Consider the following 19,244-nt stretch of genomic DNA (forward strand, 5'->3'; position numbering starts at 1 on the left):
TATGTGTGGGGTCAGGAGGGGTTTACAGTGTGGATGTAGCAGAGCCGCGTGTGTACGAGGTGTACGGAGCGGAGCCGCGTGTGTACGAGGTGTACGGAGCGGAGCCGCGTGTGTACGAGGTGTACGGAGCAGAGCCACGTGTGTACGAGGTGTACGGAGCGGAGCCGTCTGTGTACGAGGTGTACGGATCGGAGCCGCGTGTGTACGAGGTGTACGGGGCAGAGCCGCGTGTGTACGAGGTGTACGGAGCGGAGCCGCGTGTGTACGAGGTGTACGGAGCGGAGCCGCGTGTGTACGAGGTGTACGGAGCGGAGCCGCGTGTGTACGAGGTGTACGGAGCGGAGCCGCGTGTGTACGAGGTGTACGGAGCAGAGCCGCGTGTGTACGAGGTGTACGGAGCAGAGCCGCGTGTGTACGAGGTGTACGGAGCAGAGCCGCGTGTGTACGAGGTGTACGGAGCGGAGCCGCGTGTGTACGAGGTGTACGGAGCGGAGCCGCGTGTGTACGAGGTGTACGGAGCAGAGCCGCATGTGTACGAGGTGTACGGAGCAGAGCCGCGCGTGTACGAGGTGTACGGAGCAGAGCCGCGCGTGTACGAGGTGTACGGAGCAGAGCCGCGCGTGTACGAGGTGTACGGAGCAGAGCCGCGCGTGTACGAGGTGTACGGAGCAGAGCCGCGCGTGTACGAGGTGTACGGAGCGGAGCCGCATGTGTACGAGGTGTACGGAGCAGAGCCGCGTGTGTACGAGGTGTGCGGAGCAGGGCCGCGTGTGTACGAGGTGTACGGAGCGGAGCCGCGTGTGTACGAGGTGTACGGAGCGGAGCCGCGTGTGTACGAGGTGTACGGAGCGGAGCCGCGTGTGTACGAGGTGTACGGAGCGGAGCCGCGTGTGTACGAGGTGTACGGAGCAGAGCCGCGCGTGTACGAGGTGTACGGAGCAGAGCCGCGCGTGTACGAGGTGTACGGAGCAGAGCCGCGCGTGTACGAGGTGTACAGAGCGGAGCCGCGTGTGTATGAGGTGTACGGAGCGGAGCCGCATGTGTACGAGGTGTACGGAGCAGAGCCGCGCGTGTACGAGGTGAGCGGAACGGAGCCGCGTGTGTACGAGGTGTACGGAGCAGAGCCGCGCGTGTACGAGGTGTACGGAGCAGAGCCGCGTGTGTACGAGGTGTACGGAGCGGAGCCGCGCGTGTACGAGGTGTACGGAGCGGAGCCGCGCGTGTACGAGGTGAGCGGAACGGAGCCGCGTGTGTACGAGGTGTACGGAGCGGAGCCGCGTGTGTACGAGGTGTACGGAGCAGAGCCGCGTGTGTACGAGGTGTACGGAGCAGAGCCGCGTGTACGAGGTGTACGGAGCAGAGCCGCGTGTGTACGAGGTGTACGGAGCGGAGCCGCGTGTGTACGAGGTGTACAGAGCAGAACCGCGTGTGTACGAGGTGTACGGAGCAGAGCCGCGCGTGTACGAGGTGAGCGGAACGGAGCCGCGTGTGTACGAGGTGTACGGAGCAGAGTCGCGTGTGTACGAGGTGTACGGAGCGGAGCTGCATGTGTACGAGGTGTACGGAGCGGAGCCGGGCGTGTACGAGATGCACGGAGCGGAGCCGCACGTGTACGAGGCGTACGGAGCGGAGCCGGGCGTGTACGAGGCGTGCGGAGCGGAGCCGTGTGTGTACGAGGCGTACGGAGCGGAGCCGGGCGTGTACGAGGCGTACGGAGCGGAGCCGGGCGTGTACGAGGCGTGCGGAGCCGTGTGTGTACGAGGCGTACGGAGCGGTGCCGCGCGTGTACGAGGTGTACGGAGCGGAGCCGGGTGTGTACGAGGCGTACGGAGCGGAGCCGCGTGTACGAGGCGTGCGGAGCCGGGCTTGCATGAGGCGTGCGGAGCGGAGCCGGGCGTGCATGAGGCGTGCGGAGCGGATGCTGCCCCTCTCCAGGAGCGATCACAGCAGCACGGCATGAGACTTTCTTGTACTACACACACTGTCCTGACAGAACACAGCTCGTCAGGACATAGCCCCGACCTCCAGCGACAGCCGGACAGTCCCATTGGATCGGGGACGGTTGGGGGGTTTCTGTATATATGTTGTGTGTGATAATTGTAGAATTATTAATGTCTTAGCATAAAAGGATGTACCTGGGTGTTTGTGCCGGGGTCCACATGCATGGAGGGGGTTGAGGCGGTGCTGGCTGTATTATGCAGACGGCATCTGCCTGTAACAGTAGTAACCAGAAACTACTAGAAACTCTGCACCAGAATGAAGCAAATCCTTATTCTGGGACCTTCGCCTTGTACGTAACACCCCCGGATCCGGTACAAGCCGGGCCGATGTTCTCATTTATGTCATTTTCTGCTTAAGGTTCTGTGGTTTTCTGGCCAACTATAAAAAAGAAAAAGCGTAAAACAATATTTGTTTCTGCTGCATTGACATAAGTACAATCTTTCATTATATATAAATCTATTACACGTCGGGTCAATGCTGTAAAGGACAGTAAAGTGCCAGGGTTGTGGTTGTGGTTTTTGGGTCACTCTACTTCCCTCCCAAAAATGCAATCAGAAACTTGTAACTACTGATCTCTCCACAAGAAGAAGCCGACAACTCCATCAATGGGATCATTTTATAAAATTAGGTCTTCGCAAGATGAAAATGGTCTCACAAACCACATTTTTTTTAAATGTTCATAAAAAAACCCCAAACAAACAAAAATAATAACCTTACTTTGATTTTTTCCCCATTTTTCAATACTTTATGTGCTAAATTGAATGTTGTCATTCCAAAGAACAACTAGTCCCACAAAACACAAGCCCTCCGTCTATGTGAATGAAAAAACAAAGTTATATTTTTTGGGAAAAAGGGGAGGAAAAAAACAAAAAATTGGTCTTGTCAGAATAATGTAATTGCTATATATATATTTTTTTCAAATTGAATAATTTTACCCAAAAATTGTGATCTCTTATAATATTATCATTATTCTTGCGAGATTAATCATTAGTCTGTAGATAAATCCAAACATCTGGAAGATGTAGAACAATATATCTGTGATTCTTTTCTGCCAGGATAAGCGCCTCCTTTCTGTCCTTTCTGTGATGGAGAAAACGCTTGAAAGATTCAGAAAGTCCGATGAGTTTTTGGAGCTTATTGTAAAGGGCCTTAATGACGACCTGGGAAAGAAACCACCAGAAACAAAGGATCCAACCAGGTAAGTTCTAATGATCCCATCTGATAAAATGATCAGCTTTATTTCCATGGGATTGTTCTGTAGAAGAGATGGGACCTGCAGCATTTTGATCCTGAACGTCACTATGTATAGATGTAGCAAAGCTTAATGTCACAATTCACACACCGCAGTGATAAACTGTCTCAGAAGGTTAGCTCTCATAACAGAATTAACATCACTTATAGTGGAACTAAACTTACAATTTATTTTCAGAATTGTGAAAATTCTGGCACTTTGCAAAGCACTTCATTAGTTTCTTTGGCGTCATATCCATAAAATGATCATATTAAAGTGGCCTCCAGACCCTGCTTTTCCCCAGTGCAGGAGCGTTGCTGGGGTCCTAAGAGATCAGGGACCCCAGCCCCAAAGTACATGTTTCCCCATATAACCTCCCTGTCACTTAAAAGAGGATTTATACATATATAATTACAGTATACCACTGTTACTAATCTAAAATACACTATACAAAGACCAATATTCCCAAAATTACTACTATACAAGGCCAAAATGATCCTGCTACACAATGTCCTCTACCATCACCACCACACAGTGAGTCCATATATGAAAGAAAACCCCGCAGGGTGAAAGACCATCAAAGGAGTCCAGGGAGTATAAAATCTATCATATCTATTCAGCAATAGAACAATAGGATGATGGGGGAAGGAACACAACACATATGTGATTGTTAGACATGTAAGCAAAAAAAGCAAGGCACGCAAGGAAGGGGCCATTCCAGGTATAATGGCTGTCTATAGTATCATCATGGGTGTACTAAAATATCCCAAAATAGACACCGCATATATTCCACTGGGGGCAACAGTCATCATATGCAGGTGCATCTCACTAAATTAGAATATCATCAAAAAGTTAATTTATTTGAGTTCTTCAATACAAAAAGTGAAACTCATATATTATATAGAGTCATTACAGACAGAGAGATCTATTTCAAGTGTTTATTTCTGTTAATGTTGACGATTATGGCTTACAGCCAATGAAAACACAAAAGTCATTATCTCAGTAAATTAGAATAATTAACAAAAAACACCTGCAATTGCTTCCTAAGTGTTTAAAAATATCCCATAGTCTGTTTCAGTAGGCTCCACAATCATGGGGAAGACTGCTGACTTGACAAATGCCAAGAAGGCAGTCATTGACACCATCCACAAGGTCCCAGAGTTCCAATTTTCCTTTGGAAATCAAGGTCCCAGAGTCTGGAGGAAGAGTGGAGAAGCCACAATCCAAGCTGCTTGAGGTCTAGGGTGAAGTTTCCACAATCAGTGATGGCTTGGAGAGCCATGTCATCTGCTGGTGTAGGTCCACTGTGTTTTATCAAGACCAAAGTCAGCGCAGCCGTCTACCAGGACATTAGAGCACTTCATGCTTCCCTCTGCCGACAAGCTTTTTGGAGATGGAAATTTCATTCTCCAGCAGGACTTGGCCCCTGTCCACACTGCCAAAAGTACCAATACCTGGTTTACAAACAACAGTATCCCTCTGCTTAATTGGTCAGCAAACTCACATGACCTTGACCCCATAGAGAATCTATTATAGAGAATCTATGGGGTATTGTCAAGAGGAAGATAAGAGACACCAAACCCAACAAAGCAGACGAGCTGAAGGCTGCTATCACAGCCACCTGGGCTTCCATAACACCTCAGCAGTGCCACAGGCTGATCGCCTCCATGCCACGCCGCATTGATGCAGAAATTGATGCAAAAGGAGACCTGAGTCAGCATGGGTTTGTAACTAACAAGTCATGTCAGACTAACTTAATTTCCTTCTATGACAGAATCACTGACTGGGTGGATCAGGGAAATGCTGTAGATATAGTATATCTTGACTTCAGCAAAGCATTTGACAAAGTATCTCACACCATCCTTATTGAAAAAATGACCAAGTATGCAATGGACCAGGCAACTGTTAGGTGGATTCATAACTGGCTTAGTGATCGGACTCAAAGGGTGGTTGTAAATGGCTTCACATCCAGCTGGATGAATGTCTCAAGTGGGGTACCACAGGGCTCCGTCCTGGGACCTGTATTGTTCAACATCTTTATCAATGATTTAGATGAAGGAATTGAGGGTAAACTGATTAAATTTGCTGATGACACAAAGCTAGGAGGGATAGCTAATACTAGAGAAGAGAGAGAGAGGATTCAAAATGACCTAAATAAACTGGAGCAGTGGGCAGCAACCAACAGAATGGTTTTTAACAGGGAAAAATGCAAAGTACTATATCTGGGCAATAAAAATGAAAAAAGCATATACAGAATGGGAGGAATAGAGCTAAGCAACAGTACATGTGAAAAAGACTTAGGTATACTAATAGATCATAGACTGAACATGAGTCAACAGTGTGATGCAGCAGCAAAAAAGGCAAATACAATTCTGGGATGTATTAACAGAAGCATACAGTCTAGATCACGTGAAGTCATTATCGGTCTTTACTCCTCTTTGGTCAGACCTCATATGGAATACTGTGTACAGTTTTGGGCACCACATTTTAAAAAAGACATAGACAAACTGGAGCAAGTTCAGAGAAGAGCGACCAGAATGGTGACTGGTCTGCAAACCATGTCCTATGAGGAACGGTTGCAGGATTTGGGAATGTTTAGCTTGCAAAAAAGAAGACTGAGAGGAGACTTAATAGCTGTCTACAAATATGTCAAGGGCTGTCACATTGTAGAAGGATCATCTTTATTCTCATTTGCACAAGGAAAGACTAGAAGCAATGGGATGAAACTAAATGGGAGGAGACACAGATTAGATATTAGAAAAAACTTTTTGACAGTTAGGGTGATTAATGAGTGGAACAGGCTGCCACGAGAGGTGGTGAGTTCCCCTTCAATGGACGTCTTCAAACAGAGGCTGGACAGACATCTGTCTGAGATGATCTAGTGAATCCTGCTTTGAGCAGGGGGTTGGACCAGATGACCCAGGAGGTCCCTTCCAACTCTACCATTCTATGATTCTATGACCAAGTACTGAGTGCATTTACTGAACATACATTTCAGTAGGCCAACATTTCGGTTTTTAAAAACATTTTTCAAGCTGATGTTATAAAGTATTTTAATTTACTGAGATAATGACTTTTGTGATTTCATTGGCTGTAAGCCATAATCAGTGGCGTACCGCCAATGGTGGCAGGCCACACCACTGCTATGGGGCCTGTGAGCCTCGGGGAACGAGGAGGATAGGTGAGTATTGGGAGGGTGGGAGGTTGCGGCGGCGGAGGAGTGGGCACACGCAGTAGCGGCTGCTGTAGCTACCACGTGTGTCCGCTGCTAAAGGGACATGAATATTCCCTCTTCTTCACTTCCATGGGCGAGGAGAAGAGGGAATATTCATTCTCTTTAGTAGCGGGCACGGAGGAGCGCTGAGCCGTGGCTCCTGCTTACAGTGCCCGCTACTAAGAGAATGCATATTGATGCTTGTCAACGCTCATAGTCCCGGCGTGGAGAGGAGTGAATATGCCGGCAGCAGTAGCAGCACACCTCGGCAACTGAGAGCGCGCGCTGCTCAGATACCAACATGAGCTGCTGGCAGACAGAACACAGCAGCTCTGGAGCACAGGTGAGGAAGGAAGGTGAGTATAAGTGTTTATTTTTTGTGTGTGCAGTGATGGGGCCACACATACCAGGATTGGGGGGTGAGGAGGACATACATACCAGGATTGGGGGATGAGGGGGCCATGCATACCAGGATTGGGGGATGAGGGGGCCACACATACCAGGATTGGGGGGTGAGGAGGCCATACATACCAGGATTGGGGAGTGAGGGGGCCATGCATACCAGGATTGGGGGGTGAGGAGGCCATAAATACCAGGATTGGGGGTGAGGGGGCCACACATACCAGGATTGGGGGATGAGGGGGCCATGCATACCAGGATTGGGGGATGAGAAGGCCACACATACCAGGATTGGAGGATGAGGAGGCCACACATACCAGGATAGGGGGATTAGGAGGCCACACATACCAGGATTGGGGGATGAGGAGGCCACACATACCAGGATTGGGGGATGAGGAGGCCACAGATACCAAGATTGGGGGATGAGGAGGCCATACATACTAGGATTGGGGGATGAGGAGGCCACACATACCAGGATTGAGGGATGAGGAGGCCACACATACCAGGATTGGGGGATGAGGGGGCCACGCATACCAGGATTGGGGGATGAGGGGGGCACGCATACCAGGATTGGGGGATGAGGGGTGCCATGCATACCAGGATTGGGGATGAGGGGGGCCATATATACCAGGAATGGGGGATGAAGAGGCCATGCATCCTAGAATTAGGGTACGAAGAGGCCATTCATACCAGGATTGGGGGGATGAGGAGACCATTCATATTAGGATTGGGGTATGAGGAGACCATGCATACCAGGATTAGGGGATGAGGAGGGGCCATGCATGCCAGGATTGGGGGATGAGGGGTGCTATGCATACCAGGATTGGTGGATGAGGGGTGGCCATGCATACCAGGATTGGGGGATGAGGGGGCCACGCATACCAGGATTGGGGGATGAAGGGGGCCACTCATACCAGGATTGGGGGATGAGGGGTACCATGCATTCCAGGATTGGGGATGAGGGGGGCCATATATAACAGGAATGGGGGATGAAGAGGCCATGCATACCTGGATTGGGGGATGAAGAGGCCATACATACCAGGATTGGGGGATGAGGGGTGCCATATGTACCAGGATTGGGGGATGAGGGGTGCCATACATACCAGGTTTGGTGATGAGGGAGCCATACATACCAGGATGGTGAAATTTTCCAGTAGCTGCTGAATTTCCCACCCTAGGCTTATACTCAACTCAATACGTTTTCTCAGTTTTTTGTGGTAAAATTAGGGCCCTCAGCTTATACTCAGGTCGTCTTATTTAAAACATACGGTATTTTAAAATCAGTGAGTACGTGGTGCCCATAATACTGCAGGACTGTGTGGTGCATTATACTATATGGGGGCTGCATTTTACCCTTTGGGGTGTGAAATATACTGTATGGAGGACTATGGGGAGTGCATTAAATTCTATTGAGGACCATGGGAAGTTCATTATACTATATGGAGGATTATAGGGGGTGCATTATACTATATGGAGGATTTTGGAGGGTGCATTATACTATATGGAGGATTATGGGTGGCATATTATACTATATGGAAGTCTATGTGGGGCCATTATGATATTTTGAGGGCTATGTGGGGGGCCGTTATACTGTATGAAAGCAATTATACGGTGTGAAGGTTTGTGTGGGGTCCATCATACTGTTTGGAGGGCTAGTGTGGGCCATTATACTGTATGTAGGCCCATTATACTGTATGGAGGGCTGTGTGGGAGTCACAGTTGGGGGATCATACAGTGTTAGGGTCACCATACTTTGCCTTGGGAGTTGAAGTGGGGTACAATAAGGTCATTATACTGTTCATGTAGAGGCTAATGTGGAGGAATGCACCATGGGGGTATCATACTGTGTTTGGGGGGCACTTTTATTGGCATCATACTTCATGGGGGCAATGAAAGAGGGATCTAGGACTTCAGTAGGAGGAAAATTAGAAAAACAAAGTAAAGGCTGGAAAGTTGTGAGATCGGCTCTTCTGTGACACAGATAAATATTTCTTTATTTTTTTGGTGGGGGGGTCCAATTAGAGCTTCTGCTATGGGGCCGCATGATTTCTATGTGCGCCCCTAGCCATAATCATCAACATTAACAGAAATAAACACTTGAAATAGATCACTTTGATTGTAATGACTTTATATAATATATGAGTTTCATTTTCAGCTTTGAAGAACTAAAATAAGTAAACTTTTGATGATATTCTAATTTAGTGAGATGCACCTGCATATATAAGGGGTGTGGGTGCCATCATACTATAAGGGGCTATGGGAGTCATCATGCTATATATAAGGGGCAGTGGGGCCATCATATTATATAAAATGGGGAGTGGGTGCCAGAATACAGTTTATAAGGGGCCGTGGGGCCATCATACAGTATAAAGGGAGCTGTAGGGGCCATAATATAGTGTACAAGTGGGTGTGGGGGCCATCATACAGTATATATTGGGCTGCGGGGGCCATCATACAGTACTGTATATATGGGGCTGTGAGGGCCATTATACAGGATATAGGGAGTTGTAGGGACCATCATGCCAGTTATAAGGAGTTGTAGAGACCATCATACAGTGCATAGGGAGCTGTGGGGACCATCAGACAATGCATAGGGAGCTGTGGAGACCATCATACAGTGCATAGGGAGCTGTGGAGACCATCATACAGTGTGTAGGGAGCTGTGGGGCCCATCATACAGGGCATAGGGAGCTGTGGAGACCATCATACAGTGTGTAGGGAGCTGTGGAGACCATCAGACAATGCATAGGGAGCTGTGGAGACCATCAGACAATGCATAGGGAGCTGTGGGGACCATCAGACAATGCATAGGGAGCTGTGGGGACCATTATGCAGTGCATAGGGAGCTGTGGGGACCATCAGACAATGCATAGGGAGCTGTGGAGATCATCATACAGTGCATAGGGAGCTGTGGGTTCCATCATACAGAGCGTAGATAGCTGTGGGGACCATTATGCAGTGCATAGGGAGGTGTGGGGACCATTATGCAGTGCATAGGGAATTGTGGGGACCATCATACAGAGCGTAGGGAGCTGTGGGGACTATCATACAGTACATAAGGAGCTGTGGGGACCATCATACAGTGTATGAGGAGCCGTGGGGACCATCATACAGTGTATAAGGAGCTGTGGGGACCATCATGCAGTGTATAAGGAGCTGCGGGGACCATCATTCAGTGGGTAGAGAGCTGTGGGGACCATCAGACAATGCATAAGGAGCTGTGGGGACCATCATACAGTGCATAGGGAGATGTGGGGACCATCATACAGTGCATAGGGAGATGTGGGGACCATCATACAGTGTATAGGGAGCTGTGGGGACCATTATGCAGTGTATAGGGAGCTGTGGAGACCATTATGCAGTGCATAGGGAGCTGCGGGGACCTTCATACAGTATATAAGGAGCCGTGGGGACCATCATACAGTTTATAGGGAGCTGTGGAGACCATTATGCAGTGTATAGGGAGCTGTGGGGACCATTATGCAGTGCGTAGGGAGCTGTGGGGACCATTATGCAGTGCATAGGGAGTTGTGGGGACCATCAGACAATGCATTGGGAGCTGTGGAGACCATCATACAGTGCCTAAGGAGCTGTGGGGACCATCATACAGTGCATAGGGAGTTGTGGGGACCATCATACAGGGCATAGGGAGCTATGTGGACCTTTATGCAGTGCATAGGGAGCTGTGGGGACCATCATACCAAGCATAGGGAGCTGCGGGGACCATCATACAGTACATAAGAAGCCATGGGGACCATCATACATTGTATAAGGAGCCATGGGGACCATCATACATTGTATAGGGAGCTGTGGGGACCATCATGCAGTGTATAGGGAGCTGTGGGGACCATCATTCAGTGCATAAGGAGCTGCGGGGACCATTATACAGTGCGTAGAGAGCTATGAGGACCATCATACAATGCATAGGGAGCTGTGGAGACCATCATACAATGCATAGGGAGCTGTGAAGACTATCATACAGTGCATAGGGCACTGTGGGGGCCATCATGCACAGCGTAGGGAGCTGTGGGGACCATCATGCAGAGCATAGGGAGCTGTGTGGACCATCATACGGAGCATAGGGAGCTGTGGGGACCATCATACAGTGTCTAGGGAGCTGTGGGGACCCTCATACAGTATCTAAGGAGCTGTTGGGACCATCATACAGTGTGTAGGGAGCTGTGGGGACCATCATACAGTGCATAGTGAGCTGTGGGGACCATCATACAGAGCGTAGATAGCTGTGGGGACCATCATACAGTGCATAGGGAGCTGTGGGTTCCTCGTACAGGGCATAGGGAGATTTGGGGAGCATCATACAGAGCATAGAGAGCTGTAGGGACCATTATGCAATGCATAGGGAGCTGTGGGGACCATCATACAGTGCATGGGGAAGCTGTGGGGATCATCATACAGTGTCTAGGGAGCTGTGGGGACCCTCATACAGTATCTAAGGAGCTGTGGTGACAATCATACAGTGTGTAGGAAGCTGTGGGGACCATCATATAGTGTCTAGGGAGCTGTGGGGACCATCATACAGTATCTAAGGAGCTGTGGGGACCATCGTACAGTATCTAAGGAGCTGTGGGGACCATCATACAGTGTGTAGGGAGTTATGGGGACCATTATACAGTGTATAGGGAGCTGTGGGGACCATCATACAGAGCGTAGGGAGCTGTGGGGACCATGATACCAGTGCACATGGAGCTGTTGGTACCATCATACAGTGCATAGGGAGCTGTGGGTACCATCATACAGTGCATAGGGAGCTGTGGGGACCATCATACAGTGCATAGGGAGCTGTAGGGACCATCATAAAGAGCCTATGGAGCTGTGGGGACCATGATACAGTGCATATGGAACTGTGGGTACCATCATACAGGGCATAGGGAGCTGTGGGGACCATTATGCAGTGCATACGGAGCTGTGGGGACCATCATACAGTGTATAACGAGCTGTGGGGACCATCATATAGTGTATATGGAGCCGTGGGGGCCATCATACAGTGTATAAGGAGCTACGGGGACCATCATACAGTGCGTAGAGAGCTGTGGGGACCATCAGACAATGCATAGGGAGCTGTGGAGACCATCATACAGTGCCTAAGGAGCTGTGGGGACCATCATACAGTGCATAGGGAGATGTGGGGACCATCATACAGTGCATAGGGAGCTGTGGGGACCATTATGCAGTATATAGGGAGCTGTGGAGACCATTATGCAGTGTATAGGGAGCTGCGGGGACCTTCATACAGTACATAAGGAGCCGTGGGGACCATCATACAGTGTATAGGGAGCTGTGGAGACCATTATGCAGTGCATAGGAAGCTGTGGGGACCATTATGCAGAGCATAGGGAGCTGTGGGGACCATCAGACAATGCATAAGGAAATGTAGGGACCATCATACAGGTCATAGAGAGCTGTGGGGACCATTATGCAGTGCATAGGGAGCTGTAGGGACCATTATGCAGTGCATAGGGAGCTGTGGGGACCATTATGCAGTGCATAGGGAGCTGTGGGGACCATCAGACAATGCATAGGGAAATATGGGGACCATCATACAGTACATAAGGAGCTGTGGGGACCATCATACAGTGTATAAGGAGCCGTGGGGACCATCATACAGTGTATAAGGAGCCGTGGGGACCATCATACAGTGCATTAGGAGCTGCAGGGACCATCATACAGTGCGTAGAGAGCTGTGGGGACCATCAGACAATGCATAGGGAGCTGTGGAGACCATCATACAGTGCATAGGGAGATGTGGGAACCATCATACAGTGCATAGGAAGCTGTGGGGACCATTATGCAGTGTATAGGGAGCTGGTGAGACCATTATGCAGTGTATAGGGAGCTGCGGGGACCTTCATACAGTACATAAGGAGCCGTGGGGACCATCATACAGTGTATAGGGAGCTGTGGAGACCATCATACAGTACATAAGGAGCTGTGGGGACCATCATACAGTGCCTAGGGAGCTGTGGGGACCATCAGACAATGCATAGGGAAATGTGGGGACCATCATACAGGTCATAGGGAGCTGTGGGGACCATTATGCAGTGCATAGGGAGCTGTGGGGACCATTATGCAGTGCATAGGGAGCTGTGGGGACCATTATGCAGTGCATAGGGAGCTGTGTGGACCATCAGACAATGCATAGGGAAATGTGGGGACCATCATACAGTACATAAGGAGCTGTGGGGACCATCATACAGTGTATAAGGAGCCGTGGGGACCATCATACAGTGTTTAAGGAGCCGTGGGGACCATCATACAGTGCATAAGGAGCTGCAGGGACCATCATACAGTGCGTAGAGAGCTGTGGGGACCATCAGACAATGCATAGGGAGCTGTGGAGACCATCATACAGTGCCTAAGAAGCTGTGGGGACTATCATACAGTGCATAGGGAGATGTGGGGACCATCATACAGGGCATAGGGAGCTGTGGGGACCATTATGCAGTGCGTAGTGAGCTGTGGGGACCATTATGCAGTGCATAGGGAGCTGTGGGGACCATTATGCAGTGCATAGGGAGCTGTGGGGACCATCATACAGAGCGTAGGGAGCTGTGGGGACTATCATACAGTACATAAGGAGCTGTAGGGACCATCATACCGTGTATAAGCAGCCGTGGGGACCATCATACAGTGTATAAGGAGCCGTGGGGACCATCATACAGTGCATAAGGAGCTGCAGGGACCATCATACAGTGCGTAGAGAGCTGTGGGGACCATCAGACAGTGCATAGGGAGCTGTGAAGACCATCATACAGTGCATAGGGCACTGTGGGGACCATCATGCGGAGCGTAGGGAGCTGTGGGGACCATCATACAGAGCATAGGGAGCTGTGGGGACCATCATACAGTGTCTTGGGAGCTGTGGGGACCCTCATACAGTATCTAAGGAGCTGTGGGGACCATCATACAGTGTGTAGGGAGCTGTGGGGACCATCATACAGTGTATAGGGAAGTATGAGGACCATCATACAGTATTTAAGGAGCTGTGGGGACCATCATACAGTGCATAGTGAGCTGTGGGGACCATCATACAGAGCGTAGATAGCTGTGGGGACCATCATACAGTGCATAGGGAGCTGTGGGTTCCATCATGCAGAGCGTAGATAGCTGTGGGGACCATCATACAGTGCTTAGGGAGCTGTGGGTTCCTCGTACAGGGCATAGGGAGATGTGGGGACCATCATACAGAGCATAGAGAGCTGTAGGGACCATTATGCAATGCATAGGGAGCTGTGGGGACCATCATACAGTGCATGGGGAAGCTGTGGGGATCATCATACAGTGTCTAGGGAGCTGTGGGGACCCTCATACAGTATCTAAGGAGCTGTGGTGACAATCACACAGTGTGTAGGAAGCTGTGGGGACCATCATATAGTGTCTAGGGAGCTGTGGGGACCATCGTACAGTATCTAAGAAGCTGTGGGGACCATCATACAGTGTGTAGGGAGTTATGGGGACCATTATACAGTGTATAGGGAGCTGTGGGGACCATCATACAGAGCGTAGGGAGCTGTGGGGACCATCATACAGAGCGTAGGGAGCTGTGGGGACCATGATACCAGTGCATATGGAGCTGTTGGTACCATCATACAGTGCATAGGGAGCTGTGGGGACCATCATACAGTGCATAGGGAGCTGTAGGGACCATCATAAACAGCCTAGGGAGCTGTGGGGACCATGATACAGTGCATATGGAACTGTGGGTACCATCATACAGGGTATAGGGAGCTGTGGGGACCATTATGCAGTGCATACGGAGCTGTGGGGACCATCATACAGTGTATAACGAGCCGTGGGGACCATCATATAGTGTATAAAGAGCCGTGGGGACCATCATACAGTGTATAAGGAGCTGCGGGGACCATCATACAGTGCGTAGAGAGCTGTGGGGACCATCAAACAATGCATAGGGAGCTGTGAAGACCATCATACAGTGCCTAAGGAGCTGTGGGGACCATCATACAGTGCATAGGGAGATGTGGGGACCATCATACAGTGCATAGGGAGCTGTGGGAACCATTATGCAGTGTATAGGGAGCTGTGGAGACCATTATGCAGTGTATAGGGAGCTGCGGGGACCTTCATACAGTACATAAGGAGCCGTGGGGACCATCATATAGTGTATAGGGAGATGTGGAGACCATTATGCAGTGCATAGGAAGCTGTGGGGACCATTATGCAGTGCATAGGGAGCTGTGGGGACCATCAGACAATGCATAGGGAAATGTAGGGACCATCATACAGGTCATAGGGAGCTGTGGGGACCATTATGCAGTGCATAGGGAGCTGTGGAGACCATCATACAGTGCATAGGGAGATGTGGCGACCATCATACAGTGCATAAGAAGCTGTGGGGACCATTATGCAGTGTATAGGGAGCTGCGGGGACCTTCATACAGTACATAAGGAGCCGTGGGGACCATCATACAATGCATAGGGAGCTGTGGAGACCATCATACAATGCATAGGGAGCTGTGAAGACCATCATACAGTGCATAGGGCACTGTGGGGACCATCATACAGTGCATAGGGAGCTGTGGGGACCATTATGCAGTGTATAGGGAGCTGTGGAGACCATTATGCAGTGCATAGGGAGCTGCGGGGACCTTCATACAGTATATAAGGAGCCGTGGGGACCATCATACAGTTTATAGGGAGCTGTGGAGACCATTATGCAGTGTATAGGGAGCTGTGGGGACCATTATGCAGTGCGTAGGGAGCTGTGGGGACCATTATGCAGTGCATAGGGAGTTGTGGGGACCATCAGACAATGCATTGGGAGCTGTGGAGACCATCATACAGTGCCTAAGGAGCTGTGGGGACCATCATACAGTGCATAGGGAGTTGTGGGGACCATCATACAGGGCATAGGGAGCTGTGTGGACCTTTATGCAGTGCATAGGGAGCTGTGGGGACCATCATACCAAGCATAGGGAGCTGCGGGGACCATCATACAGTACTTAAGAAGCCATGGGGACCATCATACATTGTATAAGGAGCCATGGGGACCATCATACAGTGTATAGGGAGCTGTGGGGACCATCATGCAGTGTATAGGGAGCTGTGGGGACCATCATTCAGTGCATAAGGAGCTGCGGGGACCATCATACAGTGCGTAGAGAGCTATGAGGACCATCATACAATGCATAGGGAGCTGTGGAGACCATCATACAATGCATAGGGAGCTGTGAAGACTATCATACAGTGCATAGGGCACTGTGGGGGCCATCATGCACAGCGTAGGGAGCTGTGGGGACCATCATGCAGAGCATAGGGAGCTGTGTGGACCATCATGCAGAGCATAGGGAGCTGTGGGGACCATCATACAGTGTCTAGGGAGCTGTGGGGACCCTCATACAGTATCTAAGGAGCTGTTGGGACCATCATACAGTGTGTAGGGAGCTGTGGGGACCATCATACAGTGTATAGGGAAGTATGAGGACCATCATACAGTATTTAAGGAGCTGTGGGGACCATCATACAGTGCATAGTGAGCTGTGGGGACCATCATACAGAGCGTAGATAGCTGTGGGGACCATCATACAGTGCATAGGGAGCTGTGGGTTCCTCGTACAGGGCATAGGGAGATGTGGGGAGCATCATACAGAGCATAGAGAGCTGTAGGGACCATTATGCAATGCATAGGGAGCTGTGGGGACCATCATACAGTGCATGGGGAAGCTGTGGGGATCATCATACAGTGTCTAGGGAGCTGTGGGGACCCTCATACAGTATCTAAGGAGCTGTGGTGACAATCATACAGTGTGTAGGAAGCTGTGGGGACCATCATATAGTGTCTAGGGAGCTGTGGGGACCATCGTACAGTATCTAAGGAGCTGTGGGGACCATCGTACAGTATCTAAGGAGCTGTGGGGACCATCATACAGTGTGTAGGGAGTTATGGGGACCATTATACAGTGTATAGGGAGCTGTGGGGACCATCATACAGAGCGTAGGGAGCTGTGGGGACCATGATACCAGTGCACATGGAGCTGTTGGTACCATCATACAGTGCATAGGGAGCTGTGGGTACCATCATACAGTGCATAGGGAGCTGTGGGGACCATCATACAGTGCATAGGGAGCTGTAGGGACCATCATAAAGAGCCTATGGAGCTGTGGGGACCATGATACAGTGCATATGGAACTGTGGGTACCATCATACAGGGCATAGGGAGCTGTGGGGACCATTATGCAGTGCATACGGAGCTGTGGGGACCATCATACAGTGTATAACGAGCTGTGGGGACCATCATATAGTGTATATGGAGCCGTGGGGGCCATCATACAGTGTATAAGGAGCTACGGGGACCATCATACAGTGCGTAGAGAGCTGTGGGGACCATCAGACAATGCATAGGGAGCTGTGGAGACCATCATACAGTGCCTAAGGAGCTGTGGGGACCATCATACAGTGCATAGGGAGATGTGGGGACCATCATACAGTGCATAGGGAGCTGTGGGGACCATTATGCAGTATATAGGGAGCTGTGGAGACCATTATGCAGTGTATAGGGAGCTGCGGGGACCTTCATACAGTACATAAGGAGCCGTGGGGACCATCATACAGTGTATAGGGAGCTGTGGAGACCATTATGCAGAGCATAGGGAGCTGTGGGGACCATCAGACAATGCATAAGGAAATGTAGGGACCATCATACAGGTCATAGGGAGCTGTGGGGACCATTATGCAGTGCATAGGGAGCTGTGGGGACCATCAGACAATGCATAGGGAAATATGGGGACCATCATACAGTACATAAGGAGCTGTGGGGACCATCATACAGTGTATAAGGAGCCGTGGGGACCATCATACAGTGTATAAGGAGCCGTGGGGACCATCATACAGTGCATTAGGAGCTGCAGGGACCATCATACAGTGCGTAGAGAGCTGTGGGGACCATCAGACAATGCATAGGGAGCTGTGGAGACCATCATACAGTGCATAGGGAGATGTGGGAACCATCATACAGTGCATAGGAAGCTGTGGGGACCATTATGCAGTGTATAGGGAGCTGGTGAGACCATTATGCAGTGTATAGGGAGCTGCGGGGACCTTCATACAGTACATAAGGAGCCGTGGGGACCATCATACAGTGTATAGGGAGCTGTGGAGACCATCATACAGTACATAAGGAGCTGTGGGGACCATCATACAGTGCCTAGGGAGCTGTGGGGACCATCAGACAATGCATAGGGAAATGTGGGGACCATAATACAGGTCATAGGGAGCTGTGGGGACCATTATGCAGTGCATAGGGAGCTGTGGGGACCATTATGCAGTGCATAGGGAGCTGTGGGGACCATTATGCAGTGCATAGGGAGCTGTGTGGACCATCAGACAATGCATAGGGAAATGTGGGGACCATCATACAGTACATAAGGAGCTGTGGGGACCATCATACAGTGTATAAGGAGCCGTGGGGACCATCATACAGTGTTTAAGGAGCCGTGGGGACCATTATACAGTGCATAAGGAGCTGCAGGGACCATCATACAGTGCGTAGAGAGCTGTGGGGACCATCAGACAATGCATAGGGAGCTGTGGAGACCATCATACAGTGCCTAAGAAGCTGTGGGGACTATCATACAGTGCATAGGGAGATGTGGGGACCATCATACAGGGCATAGGGAGCTGTGGGGACCATTATGCAGTGCGTAGTGAGCTGTGGGGACCATTATGCAGTGCATAGGGAGCTGTGGGGACCATTATGCAGTGCATAGGGAGCTGTGGGGACCATCATACAGAGCGTAGGGAGCTGTGGGGACTATCATACAATACATAAGGAGCTGTAGGGACCATCATACCGTGTATAAGCAGCCGTGGGGACCATCATACAGTGTATAAGGAGCCGTGGGGACCATCATACAGTGCATAAGGAGCTGCAGGGACCATCATACAGTGCGTAGAGAGCTGTGGGGACCATCAGACAGTGCATAGGGAGCTGTGAAGACCATCATACAGTGCATAGGGCACTGTGGGGACCATCATGCGGAGCGTAGGGAGCTGTGGGGACCATCATACAGAGCATAGCGAGCTGTGGGGACCATCATACAGAGCATAGGGAGCTGTGGGGACCATCATACAGTGTCTTGGGAGCTGTGGGGACCCTCATACAGTATCTAAGGAGCTGTGGGGACCATCATACAGTGTGTAGGGAGCTGTGGGGACCATCATACAGTGTATAGGGAAGTATGAGGACCATGATACAGTATTTAAGGAGCTGTGGGGACCATCATACAGAGCATAGGGAGCTGTGGGGACCATCATACAGTGTCTTGGGAGCTGTGGGGACCCTCATACAGTATCTAAGGAGCTGTGGGGACCATCATACAGTGTGTAGGGAGCTGTGGGGACCATCATACAGTGTATAGGGAAGT

The 19,244-nt window shown here is 50.3% G+C and overlaps 1 protein-coding gene across 1 annotated transcript in view; it reads left to right on the plus strand.

Annotated features, from left to right (window-relative positions):
- The window catches only part of LOC141201631 (uncharacterized), a 375,891-nt gene that overhangs the window by 246,045 nt on the left and 110,602 nt on the right, over positions 1-19,244 (plus strand). The gene's annotated exons all lie outside the window — the stretch shown is intronic.

The sequence above is a fragment of the Phyllobates terribilis genome, unplaced genomic scaffold (genome assembly GCF_046119375.1).
Source record: "Phyllobates terribilis strain yellow unplaced genomic scaffold, ASM4611937v1 Scaffold_120__1_contigs__length_5212024, whole genome shotgun sequence".
In the NCBI taxonomy this organism is placed as follows: Eukaryota; Metazoa; Chordata; class Amphibia; order Anura; family Dendrobatidae; genus Phyllobates; species Phyllobates terribilis.